This window comes from Scatophagus argus, chromosome 3 (genome assembly GCF_020382885.2).
Source record: "Scatophagus argus isolate fScaArg1 chromosome 3, fScaArg1.pri, whole genome shotgun sequence".
NCBI classification, from domain to species: domain Eukaryota; kingdom Metazoa; phylum Chordata; class Actinopteri; family Scatophagidae; genus Scatophagus; species Scatophagus argus.
The window spans coordinates 25,043,250-25,060,707 of NC_058495.1; positions in this window are offsets into that span (position 1 = coordinate 25,043,250).

Consider the following 17,458-nt stretch of genomic DNA (forward strand, 5'->3'; position numbering starts at 1 on the left):
AACCTTTGAATATCTCTAATGTCTGCACGTATCAAATGCAGCTCTTCGCGATTTGGGGTGGTTTGTAAAGAGTCAAAACCTTTTTGTTTTTATCTGTGAAAATTTGTGATAGATCGTAAATAAGGAGTGATATTAGGCATGCAGTTAACTCTTTGTAGAACACGGAGAATGTAAACAATATCAAATAAGAAACATCAGAAAATAATGAGTTACAAAAACCAAATCATTTGTTGCTCAAGCAAGCAAGGCAAGCAAAACTCAGTGCAGCTGTTTAGTAACACAACACAACCATTTAATCAGCTGAAGTGAGCAAGCAGCCAGGAAATTATTAATCAATGTATCAATAAATCGATAAATCCAATCAGTCGGTGACGTCAGAAGTGACTGATTGAGACAGTCAGTTCTGATTCGGGTGCGTGTGCAAAACCCCACAGTCATGTTAAATGACTAAAAAGAGTGCAAAATAGCTGGGAAAGACCACAAGTAGAACCAAAGCAGCTACAAAAAGGTATGAAACAATGACAAAGAGCCAACAAGACTGCAATGAGACACAAAAGTCAAGATTTAAGATTCAGTTAAATTATCATAATGCAACCAAGAATGTACCACAGAATTATAGTAGTCCCTTTAAGTTATATTCACAAAAATAAATGATTGAATAATTACTGATAAACTGTCAAAAGAGACATAAAGACATGCAAAATGACTACACAGAGTTGTTAAAAGAAGACACGGAGACATGTCATGTCTCTCTGTCTGATCTTGTGCTCCTGTGTAGCAATGGCTGAGGGTCTCTTACATGTTTCAGTGCAGGGGCTGAAAATTTTATAAAACATGAATAAATAAATGTATAAATCTTTGACCTGAGCATCAGTTTGAACAAAGCGTCTGGTTTATTCCAGTTTGGCTGCAGCTGCACTCAGTAAAATGTGTCATTAAAGCTCCAGATATTTCTGACCCCAAATCTGATGCGGCTGAAGGTCTAATCTATCTGTACTGCATGGGGCAGTTTCTCAGGGTTTGGGCTCGACCCCTGACTTCCAGTGAAATCTTAATGCTTCATGACTGTGCCCCAGTGCACAAAGCAAAGCTCCATAAAGACATGGTTGGATGAGTTTGGTGTGGAAGAACTTGACTGGCCCACACAGAGCCCTGACCTCAACCCCATCCAACACCTTTGGGATGAACTGGAACGGAGATTGTGAGCCAGGCCTTTTGGTCCAACATCAGTGTGTGACCTCACAAATGCTCTACTGCATGAATGGGCACAAATTCCCACAGAAACACTCCAACATGTTGTGGAAAGCCTTCACAGAAGAGTGGAAGCTGTTAGAGCTGCAAAATAGTTTTGAAGCAGGCAGTAAGCTGTGTGTTGTTGAAAAAATACTGCTCGGGTACTGAAAGATTTATCTTCTCTTCCTCTTTTCACTGACATCAGAGTACACTCTGGTGACCTGAATGTTCTGTACATCATCTTATGCTTCAGGCATGCCGGGATGCTTCAGTGCATCACAAGTGGTTGAGACAAAAGAGAAAATGGGAGTGAGGCAATGACAAAAAGAAAAGAGCTGCACCTAACTGTAGTAGCCTCTAGATGGCAGCAAAGACTGCTGGTAGTTCAAATGTAGTTCAGCCTGATCTGTGGAGTCTTCTGTAGCTCATTTCTTTTGCAGTGAATTACTAAAGCCTTCGAAAGAAAAAACTTAAATTAAGTTAAACTAAATTTTAGAATGTAAAGCCATAAAAGTAAATAAATAAAAACTGGGGCAGAACTATCACATAAACATTTTATAGAACTGAAAGACTGTTTTTATCTTGCATGGATGCTTAGACCCTAAAACCAGACAGAAAAAACCTCCAGCACAAGAAAATAAAGATTACAACATTTTTGCATTCTTTAAAAATATATTCCCCTCGCTCTATTTGATCTGGTTGCCGTTTCTCTGACAGCTTAACCAGTTTCCTGTGACCTACAAGTGTATTAAATTTAGATTGTCGTCATCCTCTGCAGGAAGTATTTAATCTCAAGATGTTCTACATTCATTTTGGCCTGAATTTATTAATCAATAGTCTGTCTTAAAAAATACTTCCTGTCCTTAAAGATGAGGGTGATTCATAACTTTGACTAGGAGCGTAGTTTTCATTTCAAGAATACGAAGTGGGGATCACCGCAGTACGGTGAAGTACAGCACACACAATGTCCAGTCCCCGCAGGCGGATCCTCCAGTGTCAAAGGGGTTACACTAACGCTGTAAATTGCTGAAAAGCACACGATCCCCTCGGGGTTTACCCTGTCCGGCTTCAGGCTGCTTGCTGCCTCTGAATTGGTTGTCATCCAGGAGAGTGACTGAGAGCTGCCTCGCCTTCATGTGAGAGTCCAGTCTCTGCAGTCCTCAATCAATCTGACTGAGTTTTAATCAATATGTTATGAAGTCCTATAACTCAGGTTGTGCTGTGGGGCTCCAAGCAGAGGAAAGAGCTACTGAAAATCAATGGGGTCACAGTTTCTCTGTGCAGCCATTTGGTCTGAAAGTGACGGCTTCAGAAATTAATGGGAACCAGAACAAGAGAGAATAGGCGGAGGGACACAGGAAGGGATGGTTGGGTGGAAATTAGACATGCAGGATGGGCCACCCTGTGAAGACCAGACAGCAAAGCATGCAAATATAAATATACCCAAATAGTACACAGAGAACAGTATGTCGCTCCACGTAGTGAGACTGTCATGACATCACATTTTCACTACATGATCATCGTGACCAAAGGAACATTAACGATGCTATTGTGGGAATTTGTGCCCATTCATGCAGCAGAGCATTTGTGAGGTCACACACTGATGTTGGACCAAAAGGCCTGGCTCACAATCTCCGTTCCAGTTCACCCCAAAGGTGTTGGATGGGGTTGAGGTCAGGGCTCTGTGTGGGCCAGTCAAGTTCTTCCACACCAAACTCATCCAACCATGTCTTTATGGAGCTTTGCTTTGTGCACTGGGGCACAGTCATGCTGGAATAGAAAAGGGCCTTCAGCAAACTGTTGCCACAAAGTTGGAAGCATAGCATTGTCCAAAATGTCTTGGTGTGCTGAAGCATTAAGATTTCCCTTCACTGGAAGTCAGGGGCCGAGAACAAACCCTGAGAAACTGCCCCATACCACACCTGAATGCAATAATGAAAAGGTATGTCCAAATACTTTTGTCTATATGGTGTATAAATGGCAATGGTATTAAAACAGAAATGGGCACTGATGAAAGAATGCACACACTCATGCACAACACAGACAACATCCACAGACAACAGAAACTTTGCCGCTGTGAATTCATATGTGTGTGTGTGTGTGTGTGTTACATGTTGGTTCACACTTCTCGTCTCTGTGTGGCAAACTGAGCATCAGTCGCATGTGGGAAAAATCCAGGAGACTGCAGGTTCAATTCCTCATCCTGGTCTTTTGTCAGCACTATAATTCACTGTGGGGGAGAGAGGTGTGTGTGTGTGTGTTCCATCATGCATGTGTGTTTTCTGTGTTAATGTGTACACATTGTGTGCGTCCGTGTTGAGAGAAGCTCCTTGTGGCGTGGATGTGAGCGCGCTCACACTGCTGTAAAACATTTAAGGAATGCAGGAAATGAGCAGAACCTCCAGCGAGGCAGGAACTGTCCTCTGAGCAGCCTGTCTCTGTTTTCATGGCTCCCGTTTGCTTCCTCAGATTAACAAGAACAAGAACAGTTATTTATAGAGCATGGAGAACAGGGGATTAGTGCTATTCCTGTTGTGTTTCGGATGCTTCTTTGATGACTCAAGGTGTGGAAGTGTGTGCTTGTGTGTAAAGTGTGTGTCTGTGTGTGATAAAGCTCCCCACACGACCGGGCTGTCAGCGACAATGTGCTGTTTGTCTGCACAAGCTGTGGCTTTGTGTTTAATAAGTACATTCGTGTGTTAAGAATATCCTCGTTTGTGTCTATGCACGTGCACGGTTTATGGCGTTGATTACGTGCACATGCGTGTTTGACTTTCTCTGCAGTTTTCTGTCGCCATAAAGCTTCTTTTTCTCTCTCTCTCCTGGCAGACGAATCAAACAAGCAGCAGGTTCCTGTTTATTTTGGGGCTGGCTGTACACAGACACAGGACAGGATATTACAGAACTCACAGGAGGCTAGTTGTGGCGGCTGTGTGTGTGTGTGTGTGTGTTTTGAATGCAATAACAGAATGACATCAGTGATCCACGTGCAACAACAAGCCAACAAGCTTAAAAACAGGTTATAAAAATACAAATATGTCAAATGAAAGCACATTTTGTTTTGTATAAAATGTTAAAGTTTATTTTTGGTTGCTGTTACACAGGCTTCCTTCTGTAGAAAACACAAGGCCTCACTCTCTGGGCTGTTGAGCGAAAGCACAGCGTGTGAAGTTTGCTGATGGACGAAGAGGTGGACATAAGCCACCGTCACTTTTGTCACTTTTTCTCTCCAGCAGATCCAGTGTAGCCAGTCAAATCTGTTGCAAACACAGCCATCAAAGTGAGTTCAAATAAAATATTCTTTTCTCTTTGTTAGAACAACAAAGTGAATCAGAAAGTAAAAACGGCCACAAACGGCTGCGCCACAAAATCAGTTTCACTTTCTTAAATCGCCAATAAACTCTCATGTTTGGATTCCAGTCTGAGCGTCAGCAACAAGGACAGAAAGTACGTCGTACACAAGACACAACGTTTTGTACAGAAGACAAAGAGTTCACACAACAGCAAGACTATCCAGCTGTGTCTTTGTCCCCAAATCAGTCTCAAGATTTTCACCAACCAGCGATGAGGCGGGACAAGTGGGCTCTGAGAGAAGGATGGCCACAGACGGAACAGTTAAATGAAAAAATAATCAATAGATCGATCAGTGAAAGACAGACACACACAAGGCTGAGCCAGAGGGAGGTTATTTTCCTTTGTGCTCGTAATGTTTAACCCATCCTGTTTAGAGTGCACAATTTCTCTCAGCATCTCTGAGCGAAGAAGAAAGAGAGCAGCATGCATGCCTCTACTCGTCCCTCAAGACGTCCAGATGTCCCACGGCGGAGCTTTTTAATCTCAGGACAGCATCAGTGGCCTTCTGGGAAACCTGTGGGGACCATAACATTAAGATATTATGACTAAATGTGACCATAATACTCAGTAACAACAGAGAGACGGTGTAAAACTACCAGAAACATGCACGCATTCCAGTGAGATAAAAAATAATTTGACAGATGCTTTAAATCAAAAATCTAAATTCAATTAGCTATCCATTATTTAATTTAATTTAATTTAACTTCATTTAAAAATGCAACAAACATATTTCTGGAAAGACGGATATGTGGACAGAGTTGGTGAAGCTGCACTGTTGAGGATGAGGAGGGAGAAAATGAGGAAGCAAAAAGATTTAGAAGACTGTGAGGCTGAGCTCTACTTTCTGTATAAACTGCCTGTCTGAGGCCGCGGCCCAGTTTCACTGCAAACTGGGCTGAAATGCTCTGCAAGGAACTGACTGCTACACTTCAGACAACGGAGGAACCAAGTACACACACACACACACACACGCACACACACACACACACGCACAAACACACACACACACACACACACACACACACACGCGCGCACACACACACACACACGCACGCACACACACAGGCACACACACACACGCACACACACACACACACACACACACACACGCACACACACACACACACACACACACAAGCACACACACGTTTAGCTTCTATATTTCTGATGCACTGAACAGTCTGTCACCATAATTTTCATAATCACACCTACACTCCTAATCCCAACACTTCAGATGACGCAGAAGCTTTATTTGCTTAAATTAAACTGAACCTGATGCTGATTTACCAAGCTGAGCGATTAGTTTTCCTCTGCAGACATTCGGTGTTGAGTTTGTAACGGCCGACATGCCGGTTAAATGATCTCGTCTCTGAGAGATCATCATGAGAAGCACAAGCAGGTGAAAGCCTAAACCCTCAAACCGTCCAGTCTTTAGTGGACCCTGCAGTCCCTCGCAGTTTCTTAATGGGACAGAGCTGCTTGTCCAAAATTAGCAACACTTCATGATCAAATTATGAGAGCCGTTCTACCCCAGACTCTGGCCTTTTCTCGACTTTAGTGCACGGCCTCATGGGCAGCGACTTTTAGTCATTTGAAAAGGCACACAGAGAGACCACGTTCTGCTCAATTCAAGTTCAAGTCGCACACTTCCAGGTGAATGTGAAACGAGTCCTCGCAGAAAAGCAAAAGCTGCTATTGAGGTGACAAATGTCAAAGTGAAAATGTCAAACATGACAAGTGAGGGACCTGAAAGACGGATCCTGGTGCTTTCATTGTAATGCAGTCCCCCTAAAAAAGGAGCTGTCGTGGTTGTGTTAAAGAGGTGCTGATTTTGCAGCGATGGCTGCACGGCTCCGTCAGTCCACCACTTTGGCCCAGACTGAAACATCTCAACAAATTTTGCACAGACCTTCATGTTGCCCAGAGGATGAATGATTCCGTTCCTCTAATGTCACCGTGAGGTTTACATTTCAGTTTGTCGTAAAGTCTTGTGAAGATGTTTCACACATAAAATTCAAACTTCCTGCTGCTCTGCGAGTGAACTTCCTTCCTTTCCTGTTGGGGTTTTAAGGGTGAGTACCAATTCAAAAACAGACAAAAAGTGTCAACTCACAAGTTCTGCCTGTATGCCTTTAAAAGAAGGTTTAATACTAATAAAGTAACATCATCTTCCACCTCTGCTGGAACTTGAATCAAATGCTTCAGTCCCACATTTTCTTCTGACACAACATTTCCTATCCCATCGCACCTGAACACATTAACCAACAAGTCTGTGAAGCCAAAAATGGTCCGATACCGAGCTGTGCACAGTCTGGAGGCCATCCAGCCATAACGTTCACGACGCAACGTACAGAGATGGCGAGCGAGATCAGGAAGAACCAACGCAGGCGGCCACATGAGCTGTATTTCCAGCCCAAGTGTGGACAAACAGAGATGTGATTTCATGAAGTCTGATCTCAAGAATCAGATCTCGCAAATCACTCTGAAATAACAAGCGTAACTGCAGGCGATGACACAGAACAGGCGAGCGCGACAGGCCTCAGCTATGAGAGGAACGCATCCCCGCAACATCTGCAGCATCTAACCTTTACGATGAAAATGTCACATACAAATGACAACGGCCTGCGAGCTATTTATGGTGCGAAGCTGGAGCCACCTGCACCGGGGCTCATCCTCATCTGTGGAGAAGTTATTTATACATTCACAAAGAAACACTGACATCAAGGAGCGGCAGATCCAACAGAAGCTCAGGGTCTGCGATGTATCTTCATTCTGGGTTCAGTTGATCTCTTTTTCCAGTTCAGCCACACTAGTTTTAACCTTCATGATGGAGGTGAATGGGATTTTCTTTTCGTAGTGCTGAGCACTGAAAAATGACAACAACAAATCTAACTTTGCACCAGCTTAATAACACCTGCGAAAAACTGCCTACAGCATGTTCAGCTGCTCAGCGGAGTATCAGGGAAAAAAAATGTTAAATCTTTTAAACAAGCACACAATGTGCAGTTCACCTCCACTCTAACGGCGCTCAAGGCACACAAAACTTGTACAGCTGCAGAAAGCAAAACTACCTGAATAATTGATTGATTTGTGTGTAATTTGGATGAATTGATCCTTCATGCTTAATGCTGATTCAACAAACTTTTGCAGGAATTTATGTGGCAGTACAGTTGATACTTTTAATTTTGAGTTTATGTCACTTATACACAATGTGTTACTTACTCTAAATAGACAAAAGTATAGGGACACACCTCTTTACCTCCTCTTTGTCCCAATATTTTTGTCTATATAGCGTTGCTCAGAATTGTACAGCGGTATTGCATAATGGAAGAATACCAGTGTTTTTCTAAGCCTATCATGGTGCTGCAACCAAGTGAAATTTACATTCTTCATTCGAAGCTGAACACACGTTGAAGGCAACAGCTGACAAGCAGGTAAAACAGGGAGGAGCCATAAAACTAAAACTGCAACGTTTTTGTTACCTCAGAATGAGTCTTTTATATCTGTAGAGGGAGCAGATCCTCTTCCAGGCTCCATCACGTGGCCCCACCGTATGTAGTGGAGACACTGATTTAATATCACTGCTCATATCAGCTAAGACAGATAAAGCTTTGTGAGGCCAATTTTCAAAACAAAGTTGATTTCCAGGGATAACAATGGCATAAAGAACAAGAAAGAAAATATGAAAGGCAGAATAAACATGACAGAAGCTGTTAGCCAGCTATGACTTGCTACTGCTGGGGAAGGAGAGGAAGAGCAAAGCCAGACTGCCATGGCGGCACAGTAGACCATCTGGCGGACACCTCGTGTTTGCGGGCAGGTATTTATATTGAGTGTGCGATTGGAGGAATGAGGGGCAAGTGTGCTGACTGTGGACTCCTGGCAGGAAATAACAGTTTGGAACGAGAGGAAATGTTTGAACCTCACGGGGAAATGCAGAAATGTTGCAGCAAAGCAGTCGCTATCATCGCCGAGATATTGTTTGTCCTCAGCTCTCCTGTTGGTTTCTCGCATTCAGCTCCTGAGTTCCCCATCAACACAGCACAGTGTGGTTCTGAGCCTCTGTAAGCTCCCAGGGATCATCAGTCATCTGCTGCCCAGCCTGCACACTTGATGCTCCACACAGATTCAGCCTGCAGCCCTCAGCTCCTCTCTGTGTGCGGAGGGAAACACGTTTAACCGAATCCCACACTGCAGATTTATGTCCTGTTAGGGCCACTAGATCACAGTAATGCTGCTTACGCACACAAATTGTTCTTTCTCTCTGTTCATTATTTCTTATGTGTCCTCCCTCAACCTTTCTTCACTCCACTCCTCACGTCGGCTCGATTCACTGGGCCGTCTCAGTGCAAATACAAAACAGTGATGTTAATGTTAAAATCAGCCAAAATAAAAATGAATGAGGCCTTCTCTCCTTGTCATAGATGGTATGTCTGTGAGTTGTGAGCAATTAAACCAGAGAGTAATTTGGCCTTCTCAGTTTGTTCACTTTGAATAATATTTGAAGGCAGGAGGTGGTTAAAAATGATCTAAAAAACAAAGCCAAGATCAAAGGAAAACCAGAACAAATAAATTTTGTGTCTGTCCTATCCTGTTTATCTGAAACGACCCTCTTCCTCCTCCTCCTCCTCCTCCTCATCTGCACTCTGAATGGGCGAGGCTTAAATGCCAAGTGGTTGATGCTTAAACTGGAAGTTGGAGGGACAAGGTTGTTGCGTAACAGTCCGGCTTTTGTCTGAACCGTCCATCCACCCCAACTTCCTCCCATGCAGACGTTCTTGTTCTTTATACTACGTCACCTGACATGTTTTTCTCGATGATGTCTCAGCCTTAACTTAAAAGCTGAATGCAGATGGTGTTAAGTGAGAAACAAAAAGCAAAAAAATGTGCCTGATAATCATATGCCATTTTGATGAGACCAAGCTGGACGCAGCTGACTCAGCCTTGGACTGTCGGCGCCTGAATAACTTGCTCTGCCTTTTGCTTCAGGTGGCAAATAAACATATCTTTGTGAGTCTTTGCGCTCTGCAGTAAATATGTAAGTCCATCTTGTCGCTGAGCTATTTATTTCTGTGGCAATCATCTGCTTGGAATAACAAAGCAGGCCCATTTATCTTCTTCTGTCCACTAACATTTCTGCCTGTCACTTGCTCATATTGACTTTAAATAGAAATTCACTTATGCAGTGACGGCTGGTATAAATGGGCTAGTGGGGCTAAGCCCTCCCTATGTTATGGAATAAAGATGAGAAAGTTATTGTCTAAATAACACACAAAAGATTGTTACACCTTCAAGGTTTAGTTTTAGTGAAATCTAAAGTGGCAACAGCACCAAATAGTTAAAAGAATAACACAGGATATCTCTAAATGGACTAATTCTATGCAGCGCAAGCGCATCAAATCTGCTCTTACTTATTTTCCGGGTATCATGTTTCGTCCTCTTCATTTACTGACCATTTGGGCTGACTTCATGTAACCCACAGGCTGATCGGTTTTGACCAATCAGCGGTGAGCTGGCTTTGGTTAAATGATTGACAGGTGTTGTTTCACGTCCCGTGATTTATTTGTCATTTGGACTGATTTCATTTAGCTCAACACTGAAGAAGAAGAAAAAGAAAAGAAATATGAATGAAGTGGATCATCTTCTTAATAATCCATTTTCTTCAATGTTCAATGAAGAAAATGGATGGATGGTGAGTGCATGTGCGCGTGTGCGCCAGTATATAAATATACGTATATAAATATAATATAAATATATATATTGAGAGAGAGAGAATGAGAATGTTACTTTTACTTTAACTTGTAATTCTATGGCTGTAATTTATTTGTTAGCCCACCCAACCAATTTCAGCACCAGCCGCCACTGCACTTATGGGTTAATAAGAACTTCATATTTTCCAACATTCTTTCTTTGATTAAAGTTCTAAAAGCCTGAGAGACTAAATTGTCTCTCAGGCTTAGCGACTGGCCGTCCTGGCTATGGGTCAGGTCTAAATCTGGATCAGCATTCTGCATCAGTAGATCAGTAGACTAACCAGCTGGCCAACGTCAGAATCTGTAGGTCCTCCTGCAGAAACCATTTAAATTAAATGGTGAACAAAGTGTGTGTGTGTGTGTGTGTGTGTGTGTGTGTGTGGGAGAGAGAGAGAGAGAGAGAGAGAGAGAGAGAGAGAGAGAGAGATTGAGAGAGATCGAGTCTAAGTGGAACAGTTGGGTAGCATCTGTGTCCTTGACAGGATGGTATGTTCCCTCTGCCCCTACAGGACCTGCTGTCCCTGCTGTCCCTGCTGTACCTGCAGAACAGTACACACACTCATTAACTGAACAAGAGGACAGACAGACAGACAGACAGACAGACACACACACACACACACACTCTCTTGCCTGTGCACTGTAATAAAAAGCCCAAAGGGAGTACATACTGTATATTATTTACTACGAAACACCTGATTGCTTGAGATTAATGGTAAATTTAATATAAATGGCCACCGGAACAGAAACCTCAGTAACCACATTTATGATTTTGAGGTTTGTAGATTTTTCAGGTGCACAACAGTTTACATGGACAGCATCACTATTTACTTCTGGAAACTGGCAGATGATGATACAGTAAATATACTGTGTGAATGAGCCACAAGTATTTCATGAAAACTCTTGTGTTCTTGTGTGATTTTCGCGGTGCTGGTCGGTACGTTCAACACCTCTTGTCCACCATGAGGTTGGCGTCCATGTTCCTCTGAGGATGAAGTGAAATAACTTCATCTTCTGACGTTTGAAGATCCCATCAGGCTCAGTTGTACTCAGCATCAACATCTTAGTATTATCCACAAACCAATACCATTAAGTCCACTTCCTCGACATGACCACGATTACCTGGGCAGCAGGTAACATCAGGTGAAGGGTCACTTCTACGCTGTCAAGCTCGCTGCTGTACGCTTGCCTCACCAGTCTGAATTTGTAGCTCTAGTAAAGCCTGTTGTTATTAATGTCTGCCAAAAAAAAGCTCCTGGCACAAACAAACGCTCTCGTTCTCTGCTCCATCTGTGCCTGCGTCGCTTCCTTCTCCCTCCTGACTGAACAGAGTCACCACACACACTCTGTTTGTCTCTTTAAATATCTCTCTCCCGAATAAACAGCCGTCCCCGCACACCATCGCCGCTGATGGTGCCTCAGTGATGTCATGCAGTCGACGTGTGGGCTGCGACAAGCTGCTTCATCAGGGGTGTTGTGTTTGAGTGCTCTTTGGTTCATTTTGTTTCCTTTAGGGGATTAAAGGGAAATAAAAAAGAGCAAAACTCTCCAAAGAAATATTTTTCCAGATCTTCACTTCAACTTATTGGTGCTTGAATTTCCCTCTGGATCAATAAAGTATCTATTTATCTATCTATCTATCAACTTTAAACTTTATTTGTCGGTATCTTTTTTACATACGTCGACATTCTTCTCTGCATTTAACCCATCACTGATTGAACACACACACATGCAACATGCGGTGAAACACACAGGAGCAGTGGGCTGCCGTGTCAGGTGCCCGAGGAGCAGCTGCGGGGGGGTTAGGTGCCTTGCTCAAGGGCACATCAGCTGCTGTTAATGGAGGCAGGGAGAGCGTTGATTAATCCTCCAACCTCTAGGCCACAGCTGCCCCCTTCCTTCTTAGGGAAAGTCAGTCATCAGTGACTGAAAAATCACAGAACAGAAGCATTAAGTAAAAAGGAGGAGAAAACAAACCCTAAACAGTTGTTTGGGGTCCTGGCAGAATGTTAATGTGGATTGCATTGTTTCCAGATTTCTTAGTGGTCTCTGTTGGCTTTGAACAGATTGTAGACTTGGGGCAAAAAATTCCCTCCAACACTAACTCAGGTAAGGAGACTTACCAGACTGCTCTCGTATTTTGTACAGTCTGTGTGAGGGGACAAACATCAAAGCACTGTCAGCAAAGAATGACTTAAACTCAACTGAATCAACTGAAAGTTTGTGTGTGTGTGTGTGTGTGTGTGTGTGTGTGGGAGCCCAGCTGAGACTGGTGATGGCATTAGTCTTTCACAGAGGGAACCGTCTGCTCTCTGCTAATGCATTTCTGTGACATTTTGTGCAAACAGACACACACAATCACACACATATTCACGCAGTGTGTACCTGCAAACATGCAGTGCATTCTCATAACACAGAAACTGACAAGGTTATCTCACTGGCGCTTTCCTGTGTCCTCCTCTTCCCCGTCTCTGTGTGTGTCCATGTTGTGTGGTAAAACAGACTCCATTGACGCAACCACTTGAGGCACTTTATAACTCGAGCCAGCACTCACCCGTTCACCCATTCACACATTCATACGCTGGCAACAGAAGCTGCAGAGCGTGCAAGGCGCCACCCGCTCACGAGCAGCAGTAACCGTTCATACAAACGCTCACGTTCTGATGGAAGCGTCCATGGGAACAGTTTGGGGATCAGCACCTCATCCCAAGACGCTTCAGCATGTCCATTGTAGGAGCTCGGGATCAAACCACAGAGATTCAGATTAGTGGACTCATGGCTTCCTTCATACCCAGCCTGCACATCTGCCTTGAAATCCGCTCACCAAGCCAGCAGCATTTCAAGCCCAACTCATCTGCAGATCATTGCCTTTTGTGGCGCCCTTTCTCTCCTTTCCTTTCCCCTGTAGCTCACAGTCACATGGGCACAAAATCATTACTTTAATGCTCTGTAACACACACACACGCACACACACACACCACACACACACAGAGGTGTGAGTGGTAAAACAGCTGAAGACTGAGATGAGGAATTGAACCTGCACTCTCTTGGGACTTTCCTAACATGTGACTGGGATTCAATCTGCACTACAGAGAGCAGGCCCATTAACCAACATGTTTCAATACACACACACACACACACACACACACACATGCTACAGAGTCTGTGTGTGTTTATGTGACAGTGTTTATGAAACACTTTAGAGATGCTGAAGGGCAGAAACTGTACCCTCTCAGTCTCTGAGTCAAAGAGTGAGTGCACCAAATTAGCTTAGCATGTTAGCATTCTAGCATCTGAAAGATCACAAATACACAGCAACTGATCAAGTTATCAGCAGTTAAAACATCACCAACATCATCACCGCCTAACAAACTCACATGTCTTTCCCTCCCTGAAACCAAATCAATGCAATATTTACACGTTCTGCCCTTTGCGTCCCTCCACCTGCAAACTGATTCAGAGTCCCGATTACTGTTACAACAGAACACACATCACACTGAGGAGGGGCTGTTTCAACAGCAAATTACTCATCTCATGTTTTGGCGCGATTAAACACTTCTCCCTTCATTGTGATTAGACACAAGATTAAATATGGATGGAGATGGTGACGGGGGAGGAAAGTGGGAGGAGAGAGGTGAAAAATGGAAAGGAAGGAATACAGAAGGAGAAGAGACAGGTCGGTTGCAGATCGATGATTCTGGGGGAAGAAAGGAGAGGAGGGGGTGGAGGAGGAGGAGGAGAAGGAGGAGGAGGTAAGGAAGGAGCAAAAACAGGAGGGGAGGAAGTTGCAGGTTTGAGATAGAAGGGTGAGAAAGATAAGAGAGCCACAGGGGAAGCAACGCCTCAAAGACGAATCAATGTCACCTCTGTATCTGCACGCCCACTGGGACACACACACACACACACACAAACACACACACGCACACACACACACAGGGAAAACACAACAGTTTCTCAGCAGAGCAGTCGCATTATCTCTTTTCTTTCTGGTTTGTTAAAGCTTGTGATTGTGATTACACGATGGTGCACGCGTGGAGCTGTTCCTGCTTCCTGTGCGCGTTTGTGCATGCGTGTACGAATATCCAAGCAGGTGTGTTCGAGCGCCATGTGTGTGTGGTGTGTGTGACAAATATGAAGAGTGGTTTTCTTTTGACAGGTCTTGACGAGTGCAATCACATACGTGTCAAAAAATGTGTAATGGCGTGTGTCAGCGTGTGAGACCACCAGACTTCTGTAGCCTCCCACATTTGCTGCCACCAGCCTAATACACCTGAATCTCTGCCCGAAGTGCCAGCAGCTGAGTTGCATTGTGGGTAATGTAGGAGCAAGTTATTGACAAGGTCGAAGAAGGTGTGTAATGAAAATACAATCTCGATGGTTCTGCAGCATCAGTTTTCAGACTTGCAAGGCTAAATCGATGGAGTAAGCAGTGATTGATGTGATCAGTTAATCAGTTGGACACATAAATATTTCTGTCAATGTGAGACAGATGATTAGAATTAGACCCGCTGAGTCTAACATGGGCCTGAATGTGTGTGTGTGTGTAGACTAGTGAATCAGTGTTGTGGTTCTATCCTGCCCGTAAAGACATCAGTTATGAACAGATCAGTTGAAATAAAACAAAAATCACTCAATTTGAAGGCGTCATACAAAAAATGTTGTGCCAAAAAGAGTGTGGACATTCATTTTTTTAAGGTTTGTCATTCAACACCCAGGTTATTTTTAAAGTAGCATTCAGGTTTAAGTGATTTTAAAAAGTAAGAGTAATAAATTGTTTCCACTGATTTAAATTATTTTGTATTTGAGAGTGCAGCTGTTCAAACCCTTTACAGTAAACAGGATTGTGAGAAAACACTTAACAACATTACGGATTAGCCAGAATCCCTCCAAATTATAAAAGAAATAACAAAACTACACAATGATGGCTTACTTTTAATCAGACAAACACCTGCTTTTAAACATTGAAGCTAAATGCTGAAGAATTCTGTGACTGCTTTAATAAAAATGAAAATAAAGACCAGTGATCTTTCTCATAAAATGGAAGAGAGATTCATGCTCCAGTTTATATCTGGGTGTGTGTGTGTGTGCAGATAGTGTGTGTAGATAGTGTGTGTAGACACACAAAACGCTACCTGGTGATCCATCATGACATGGTTATATAAGACCTTGATCTGTCACATCAGAAAGACGAGCATAAATTAAGCAAAGCTCTCTGTGTTTTTTGTCTCTCTCACACACACACACACACACACACACACACACACACATTGTGGTAGCTCAGTGGAGGTCTTTACCTCTGGCTGCTCAGCCTTCTGTCTCTTCCTGGATGGACCCCAGAGGCACAGCAAGACTGACAGACTGACGTCAGTGTGTGTCTGTGTGTGTGTGTGTGTGAGAGAGAGAGAGAGAGAGAGAGAAAGGTGAAGAAAGGAGATGAAGAAAATAAGAAAGAAAATCAGAGAACACTTAGACTTGTTCTACTCTACTCATAAAAGTTTCAGTGTTAGTACTCAGCCAGGCAGGATTATGACGGAATAACACACTTTCAATTGTATAATCTCAGTGGACTACATGGCTGTGTGTGTGTGTGTGTGTGTGTGTGTGTGTGTGTGAGCTTTGAGTTGGAGCGATTTCAAAAATATCTGAGTTTGAACACTGCTGAGACCCCTCCGTGTTATTTTTTATCTCTCCTCTTCTGTCTGTCTGACTCTTTATTTTCTATTTCCATCGAACTCATGTCTTACAGCACATCACTTTGAACGTACGCCGTTAGGAAATGTCCCCAGTCCGTCCCTTAATTATTCCTTTTCCTTTTCCATTCACTCTCGCTGTCCCTCTGGGTGGTCTTGTCATCTCACATCAGTGTCAGCTGATCCTGACGTTAACTTGCAGTTGCCTTGGAAACGGCCCAGTTTAGGCGGGCAGGCGGCATCGCCGTGACCTTCATGCCCTCTCCTGATCACACTGTCCAGGTTCAGGTTTGGTCAGGACTGAATTTCATTTCTCGATTGAAGTGCCTCACGGTTGTGCTCTTTTAATGAAAGCTAAAAGGTGAGCAGAAGTGTGAAAAATCTGTTGTGTTGTGTGGCAGAAAGAAAATGAGACACGTGGCCGGACAGACGGATGAAGATTCTGCCTTTAAAAGTGCAATCATATAAGCTCAGACTGGTGGTCTTTTAAAATGAGTTTACGAGGGGATTTTACACATCAAAGTGTGTTTACAGGTCTTAAAACCTTTTTTGTGGCTCCAGATAAATGCCCTCAAGTGATGTCACATGAGTCAGCACCGCTTGGGTCTGAAGACTGTGAGCCTGAAAGTGAAAAATATTCAGTTTACCACACGGCTGCAGTGTCGCTCAGCTTGAGGCTAGCAGGCAGAGCCTTCGTTAGCTGCTACTGGCATCCCTGAATCAGTCAGAAGAATCAGAGCGGTCAGCGGTCAAGTTGCATTGTGCAGAACTGCGACAAGTTGCATTACTGCATTGAACGGACGACTGAACCAAATATAGCAGCAAATCTTGAAACTTGCTTATTTGGAGTGCTAACTTGAATAAACACAACAAACTTGAATAAAGGAGAAAATCAGCCTGTAGAGGATGACGACGTCCGTGCGTCGTAGCCAAGCGTCCACATAGCGATGGTGTACGTGAATGTAATTACCCAACCAAATGTCAGGGTGGCAGGGATCTGCAGGGTCGTAGGGCTCCTAGGAAAGCTGTTAGACATGGTGGATGCAGCAGTGGTGGTCAAGATGGGGCCAGAAATAGATGATTATCAGGTAAGTAAATTTAGTCTCTTGAATAAACTTTGAGTCATATCCAACACTTTTCTCATTTATAGTATGCCTTTATCTCTAACCACTTTCGAGCTACAGCCCGTTAAAGTCCCGATGTCAAAAATTAAAAAATATTAAAAAACAAAAACAAAAACAAAACCCTGGTGCCTAAAGGGTTCAAGATGACATCATCAGTCACTTCAGCAAATCTGCAGAAATGATGTTTGGGTTGATGATATGTGCTAAGAGCAAAGGCTAACAGAGAGGAAATCAGTTTCAGATAGTAAATCGAGAGAAACGGCGGCAGGAAGACCAATGGAAACGCACAAAAAGAGACAGAGGAGCA